The sequence below is a fragment of the Peromyscus californicus genome, unplaced genomic scaffold (assembly GCF_007827085.1).
Source record: "Peromyscus californicus insignis strain IS unplaced genomic scaffold, ASM782708v3 Scaffold_2__1_contigs__length_46816999, whole genome shotgun sequence".
In the NCBI taxonomy this organism is placed as follows: domain Eukaryota; kingdom Metazoa; phylum Chordata; class Mammalia; order Rodentia; family Cricetidae; genus Peromyscus; species Peromyscus californicus.
The window spans coordinates 34,200,512-34,208,394 of NW_026294540.1; positions in this window are offsets into that span (position 1 = coordinate 34,200,512).

A 7,883-nucleotide genomic window follows, 5' to 3' on the forward strand; every position below is an offset into this window, starting at 1 on the left:
GCCCTGTGCCTGGACCTGCACCAGAGGAAGAAAGGGAGGCTTAGCCAGGAGGAAGGAGAATTCCCCTGCCTGGGACCTCTTCCCCACCCTCCACCCCATGTGTGCCTGCTTTTTTTTTTTCTTTTCTTTTTTTTTTTTTTTTTTTGGTTTTTCGAGACAGGGTTTCTCTGTGTAGCTTTGCGCCTTTCCTGGAACTCGCTTTGGAGACCAGGCTGGCCTCGAACTCACAGAGATCCGCCTGGCTCTGCCTCCCGAGTGCTGGGATTAAAGGCGTGCGCCACCACCGCCCGGCTCTTTTGGTTTTTTGAGACAGGGTTTCTCTGTGTAGCATTGGAGCCTATCCTGGAACTCACTCTGTAGCCCAGGCTGGCCTCGAACTCACAGAGATCCACCTGCCTCTGCCTCCCGAGTGCTGGGATTAAAGGCATGTGCCACCACGCCTGGCGTGTGCCTGCCTTTGGGTGTGACATCTAATACCTGTAGTTCGCAATGGGAGACTCCAGAGCTGTTTCAAGAGCTGGCCTCTTGTCCCTGGTAGCCCCAGTGAGCCCCCAAAAAGAAATACTACACCAGGCCTGCAATAGGCAGCGCTGTGTGGAGGGTGTCACCAGGCCCTGCCCATCCTCCATCCCAGCTTCAGGGCAGGCCTCGAGAGGCTTCCTCCAGGGCCAAGGACAAAGAAATGGTTGGTAGATCCCAGGGCTGGAGAGAATGGTCAGTCACACAGAACCAGAGGCAAAGTCTGGGGGTGATGTTCCACCTACAGTGAGGTGTAAGCACCCATATATCAGATGGGGAGGCTGACTCCCCAAGCAGGTCCATGAGAAAGAAGTCAGGGCTGAGGGTGCCTGTCATCTGTCCCTGTAGGCTATGCCAAGTTAAACCAGGAGGCAGACGTTCATGGGCCACTACGGAGAAACCACCTCCCTGTCTCCATCAGGGTGAAACACAGCCCTGTGGCCTCCCTGATATCCTCCCTCCCGTCCCAGATGGTGAAAGTGGCCTGGCATAGGACAACTCCAGGGTGTCACACAGCCAAGCCACATTGACCCCAGGCCTTTTCCACCACCACCACCACCCCAACCCCTGCTGCCCGGACCTGAAATTCCAGGGGTCCCATACCAGCTTGGAGAAAATTGTTAAAGGATCCTTTGAACATAGGCCTTGGCAAAGCCCAAGATCTTCTAGACCTTGGGCAATGGGGCAACTGAGTGGTGTCCAGCAACCTGTCAGGGCAGAGGTAAGAGATAGTTCTCTATTTGTCTGTCTGTCTGTCTGTCTGTCTGTCTGTCTGTCTGTCTATCTATCTATCTACCTACCTATCTATCATCTATCTATCATCTGTCTATCTACCTATCATCTATCATCTATCATCCATCTATGTATCTATGTATCTATCTGTCTCTATCTCCAGTCCAGCTCCATCTCCATCTCTCTCTGCAGCAAAGGTAGCTATACAAAGGGTCCCCAGGGGCTAGGAACTCCCAGGTAGCCAGGAGGAAGGAGCAGATCGGCTCAAATCAGAAGCAATATGTATACAAGTCAAGAGCTCTAAGGCTTGTGCCCCCAAAGTCATAGTCCCATAGCCACTGCCAACTAAACCTACCCTCCCACACAGCCCATCGACTTTCAAATCCACGTTCAGCTACTGCCTGGCTGTGTGTCTGGACCTCTCTGAAGTTCTGTTTCCTCTTGTGTGAAGTGGAGATCCTCTGCCAACCACTCGGTGGTATAGACAGTGCTGGGGACATGTGGCCTGGAAAGGACGTTTACACACAAGGGTTGGCAGACACATGGACAAGGGGCCAGTTCTGCTGTTTCCCATGTGTATGGGTGGAAAATGTGGACCCTGGAGCCCAGATGGGAGAAGGGAGAGCCCCCAGCTGGGAGAACACAGGAGCCTCCTTCCTGCCCACCTCATGCTGACATTACAGCTCCACACAGCCTTCTTTGTCCCTTCGAGGTAGCTGCGCTCAGTTCCCACAGTGGCCCCCTGGCAAGTCTGAAGAGGAATAAATCAATCTGCCCTGGGGAGTCGCCTGGGGGACACAGGCATGTCTTGCAGATGGGGGCAGGGACCGGCTTCTGAATCTATCCTCCTCCCCCTCCCCGCCCCAGCACCTGGGAATCTCTGTTTCTCTCCACAGTATTGGAAAGAAAGTAAATTAAATGCAACAAGATTGTTTTAACATGCGTCCCCATAGCGTCATAGTGCTAAATGACAGATGTTTCCCCCTGAAAAGCGCCTCTAATACGTGAGCGGTAACTTCCTCTCAAACAATTTCAACGATAGGGGAGCTTCTTGGAGACAGCAGGCGGAGGTGATGGGTGGGGCCTAGGGCGCCCCCTAGGGTCCCTGCAGCCAGGATGGCTTGCTGTGGTCTGAAGAACAGGGCAGGATAGGAGTTCAACTAGCCCATGGTGTCAGGCACCAGAAGGAGTGTGAGTGCAAGGGTCACAGAGACCTGTCACAAAGCTAGACCCAAGGAAGACGCTGCGTCTGCGTCGTCCTGTCTTTCGTTTCTGTTTCTGTTTGGTAGTACTGGGGGCTGAGCGCAAGACCCGGCACATGATGGGAAAACACTACCACTGAGCCACACCCTCACCTTCATCTCCCCACTGGGGGAGTCTAGGCAGGGGCTCTACCACTGAGCTACACCCCAGCCCCTCACTGGGGGATTCTAGGCAGGTGCTCTACCACTGAACCACACCCCAGCCCCTCACTGGGGGATTCTAGGCAGGTGCTCTATCACTGAGCCACACCCCAGCCCCTCACTGGGGGATTCTAGGCAGGTGCTCTACCACTGAGCCACACCCCAGCCCCTCACTGGGGGATTCTAGGCAGGTGCTCTAACACTGAGCCACACCCCAGCCCCTCACTGGAGGATTCTAGGCAGGTGCTCTACCACTGAGCCACACCCTAGCCCCTCACTGGGGGATTCTAGGCAGGTGCTCTACCACTGAGTCACACCCTAGCCCCTCACTGCGGGAGTCTAGGCAGGTGCTCTACCACTGAGCCATACCCTAGCCTTCTTTTCACTTTTTTTGATACAGGATCTCCTTAAGTTGCTCAGACTACCCTTGAACTCACTCCCTCTGTAGCCTAGTCAATTCTTGAACTCCTGATCCTTCTATCTCAGTCTCCCAAGTAGCTAGAATGACAGGTCTTCAATCTGGAGATGGACATGTGGAACTCCATCGTGGAATGCCACCAGCCAGGGGAGCCTTGGGCCCTCCTCTCACTGGCCGTCTCAAGGCCTTTTTTATCTCTGTCCCAGCCCCAAGTCTAGTGACAATTGCTGCAGTCATTCCCCCAGGAACTGTTCAGACAAGACACCTTATTACTCAAGAAAAGGCATGGTAGCAGGGTGAGGGGTGACAGGAGATGACAGAGCACAGGGTGTGGGGTGATGGGAGGTGGAGTGAAGGATGAATAGTGGGGACAGAGGCAGAGTGAGAAAGGTGATGGAGGTGACAGTGGGTGGGTAAGAGTTGATGAATAATGACGTATAACAGAGTGAGGGGTGATGGGGGTGACGGAGGGTGGGATGAGGTACATTAGAGGATGACTGGGGATGGAGTCATTGGTGATAGGGTGACAGGAAGTGAGATGGGAAGGATGGGGTGATGGAGGGTAGGGTGGAGGTGATGAGGGATAGTGGAGGGGGAGGGTTAATTTCCCTTCTTCCTTTCAAAGTGTGGTCTCATTTTTAAGTAAAGGACAGCTGCAGTCCTTGACTGGGTGTCTCAGCCCAGCCCTTCAATCGGCACCTAATCCTCTACCGCCCTTTACCAAATACCCAGTCGTTTAAAGTGTTATTAAATGCCCCCTTTTTTTGGATTATATTTTCACTCTTGATTATAGGGTAACCCCATAATCAAATATTCATTGGATAATGATGATTAAAATATATAATCCCCCAAAAGATGTTTAGAGCAATTTAGACTACCATTGACTTAATTAAAGGAGTTACGGGATTAGCGGTGAAATAACGGGTGTTATTTTTTTTCTTTAGAACTAATTTTGTGGTTCTTGAAGCTCTGAAACCAGAGGGAGAAGAGGGGTGATGGAGAAGATAGGAGCCAAGGGCAAGAGGTCACCTCCTCCCTTTAGACCTGATGAGACTGGGTGATGGAAGACCACAGTGGCGCGACCGTGTGTGAGCCTCAAACACCGAGCCAGCCGTGGGGACTCTGCCCTCTGTGAGCTTGTTGGAAACCTCTCTCCAGCTACCCTGCAGCTCCTGCATTTGTTGTTTCCTAAACCTGGACACGTCAGCACCATCAACACTTCTTAACGTTTTTATTTACATATTTATTTTTTTGTTTGAGGCAGGTTCTCATGTTGTAGCCCAGGCTAGCCTCAAAGGCAGCTGAGGATGACCTTGAACTTCTGAGCCTCCTTCTCCCACCTCTCAAGTGCTGGAATTGGGTGTGCTCTACCACGCTAGGAATGGAACCTAGGGCCCTGTGCATCTTAGACAAACACTAACGCACAAAATGCAAGCCAGCTGAACCGCCAACCCAGTCTGTCTCGGCTCTACAACCGGGTCCCACCTCTGTGGAAGCTCCCAGTGTGAGAGCTGGGTTTCCTGGCCGGACTGGCTTCTTGACTTTGTCCTTTTCCTCACCTGCAGGGTGAGGGCGGAAGGCTTGGGTCGGCATGGGCTGCCTAAGGTGCACCTGCCTCTCAGCACCCATGCATCTCTCTCCTGTCACCTGTGTCTGTCTACATCAGGCTCAGGACACAAGTCTACCTCCTGCTTTAACTGTTTGAATTCCGTGACAGGGCCATCCATGGGCAGGTCAGATGGAGTGTCCTTGTTTATTTTTTCACTTATCTCAGGCCACCATGTTGGCTCCCTAACTGTCTTTGCTTTAAACTTTTTTTTATTTACAATGGAATCCAGGGTCAGGAACGTGCTGGGCTGGTGTTATATCATTGCCTCACTAGGAGATTCTAGGCAGGTGCTCTACCACTGAGCCACACCCCAGCCCCTCACTGGGGGATTCTAGGCAGGTGCTCTACCCCTGAGCTACACCCCAGCCCCTCACTGGGGGATTCTAGGCAGGTGCTCTACCACTGAGCCACACCCCAGTCCCTCACTGGGGGATTCTAGGCAGGTGCTCTACCACTGAGCCAAACCCCAGCCCCTCACTGGGGGTTCTAGGCAGGTGCTCTACCACTGAGCCACACCCCAGCCCCTCACTGGGGGATTCTAGGCAGGGGCTCTACCACTGAGCCACACCCCAGCCCCTCACTGGGGGATTCTAGGCAGGGGCTCTACCACTGAGCCACACCTTCAGCCTGTTTAAAACTATTTTTTTCTAGTTTTTTGAGACAGAGTTTCTCTGTGTAACCCTGGCTGTCCTGACAATCACTCTGCAGATCAGGCTGGCCTTGAACTCAGAGACATCAGCCTGCCTCTGCCTCCCGAGTGCTGGGATTAAAGGTATATGTCACCTTTTTCATTTTGTATTTCTATTAACTTGTTTTTATTTTGAAACAGGGTCTCAATAAGTTACCCTTTCTAGCCTTGAACTTCTAAATCCTCCTGCCCCAACCTCCCAAGTAGCTCATCTGACTAGGACAATGCCAGCAAGGAGGGCTGTCCCTGCTTTTTCAGATAGGGACACTGAGATTCATGAAAGGACAGGGACCAGCCCGGAGTCCGAGCAGGAATGAGGCCAGTCTGGCTTTTTGGAGCCCTCTCTCATGGTTCCCAGTGGGTGCACATGACAGACAAGCTGGAGGAAGCTCAGGCCAGGGTAGGGCAAGTCACCCTGCTCGGTGGTCTTGTCTTTCCCTCCCTCCTACAGCCTCCAAGCTGATGAGAGATGCCTAAGCCACTGCACACGCATGAGATAAGTCGACATTTGCCTGGGAATTAAGTGGCGCTCACTGACAGGCGGAGGGAATCCGCCAACCATCAGCTCTAATGCCCCTTATGTTCCAAGCAGGGGAGGGGAAAGGAAGGAAAGCTGGGTGGAGCTCCACAGCCTGTATTTACGTAAATCTGCAGCTACAAGCAGAGAACACCCCAACACCCCGCCATCCTACATGCCAGCTCCCTTCACAAAGTCGGAGGCCATTACAAGCTTCCGTTTCCAGCTTCAACAAGGTCTTCTGGACCAAAGTCCTCTGGAATCAACATCAGGAAGGCAAGCATTTGCTGACTTTCCAGAGAGAGAGCTGGACGAGGGACAGCATTGACTGCTGGATGGAGACTGGAAGAACCCTTTTTCCATCCCTGATTGCTTGACCAAGGAAAAGGAGGCACAGGGGACAGAATCCAGGGCCTTGGTCATATTAAATAAGTGCTCTATGCTGAGACACATCCCCAGCCCCTCACTGAAGGATTCTAGGCAGATGCTCTACCACTGAGCCACACCCCAGCCCCTCACTGGGGGATTCTAGGCAGGTGCTCTACCACTGAGCCACACCCCAGCCCCTCACTGGGGGATTCTAGGCAGGTGATCTACCACTGAGCCACACCCCAGCCCCTCACTGGGGGATTCTAGGCAGGTGATCTACCACTAAGGTACACCTGCACCTTCTTTTTACCGTTTTATTCTTCTTTCATTCTCTTGAACTTGTAGCCTCCTGCCTCAGTCTCTCAACTAATTTAGAAGACAATCCCATAACACCCGCCCTAGTTTAAAGTCTCACTCTGCCCTGGTACTGGGGAAATGGACATCCACCATTCTGATAGAAATGCCAAGGAAGCACAAACATCCTCACAGCTCCAGTGCCCAGGTGAGACCAAGTACAGAAGGTACAATCACAGACATCTCCTTTGTGTCTTCCCTGAATACTGTGTCAGGCTGTCCACACTGTGTAACAAATAGCACACACATTTCGTCCTCATAGTCTAAAGAATTGAGTTCAAAGTCAAGGAGTCTCGGGATCCTGCCAGGTGTGTAGATATGTTTCTTCCCTCTTTCCTCACAGGACCCTACCTCTGTGTGTGTCTGTATCCAGATTCCCTCTTTTTACCAGGACCCCAGGGGGATTAATTTAGTGAACTCATTTTTTTCTCATTTACCTCTACAAGGGCCCTATCTCTGAACACAGGCACATTCTGAGGTTGTGGGGTCACAGAGCATGACCTTCTCCCCATGCACACACACTGAGCAGATGGCTTGCTCTGTTTCCCTAAATCCCTACTTCCATCCCAGCAAGAATCGTGACTCGGTTCTTTCTGACTCCTGAGCGTGTATGTTTGTGTATGAATGTATCTGTGTAGATGACATTGCATGACAACCATGCCAGTCTACACCCTCAGCCTTGTCTGATACAAGGTCTTTGCTGTCCCTTGCTGTATGCTGAGCTGGAATCTGCCTCCCATGTCTCTGTAGGAATGCTGTGATTACAAATGCACGCTGCGGCTTCTGACTTCCGTATAGGTCTGGGCATTCACATACAGGTCCTCAAGAGTGCACAGCAATCAGTTGAACTCCTTAGTTATTTCCCCAGACCCTGACTCAGTCGGAGAGGTTTATATACCAGGACTCCTGGCCTCTGGTACCCTCTTCTGGCGGTACCAGAGACCCTAATATCTACCCTACTTGTTCCCAGCTTTCCAGGCACCAGACATCAGCGGGAAGGCCAAGGATGGATCCAGATGTGAGAAATTGCACCCCAGGCATCCAGGCAGCTTCCTCACGGATGATGCTCAGGTGCACAGGCTCTGGTAGGGTCCATCACAGATGATGGAAACACTCAGATGACCCCTGTGACCTAAGATTGCTTCCTGTATGGAGAAAAGGGGGAACACCCTGAAAATAAAAGGCCACTGTCTTCTCAAGTAAGAGCTCCACCCTCACTGACCTTGGCCCTATTCTTTCAGGCTGTTGCAAAAACAAACAAAACAAAAGAAAAC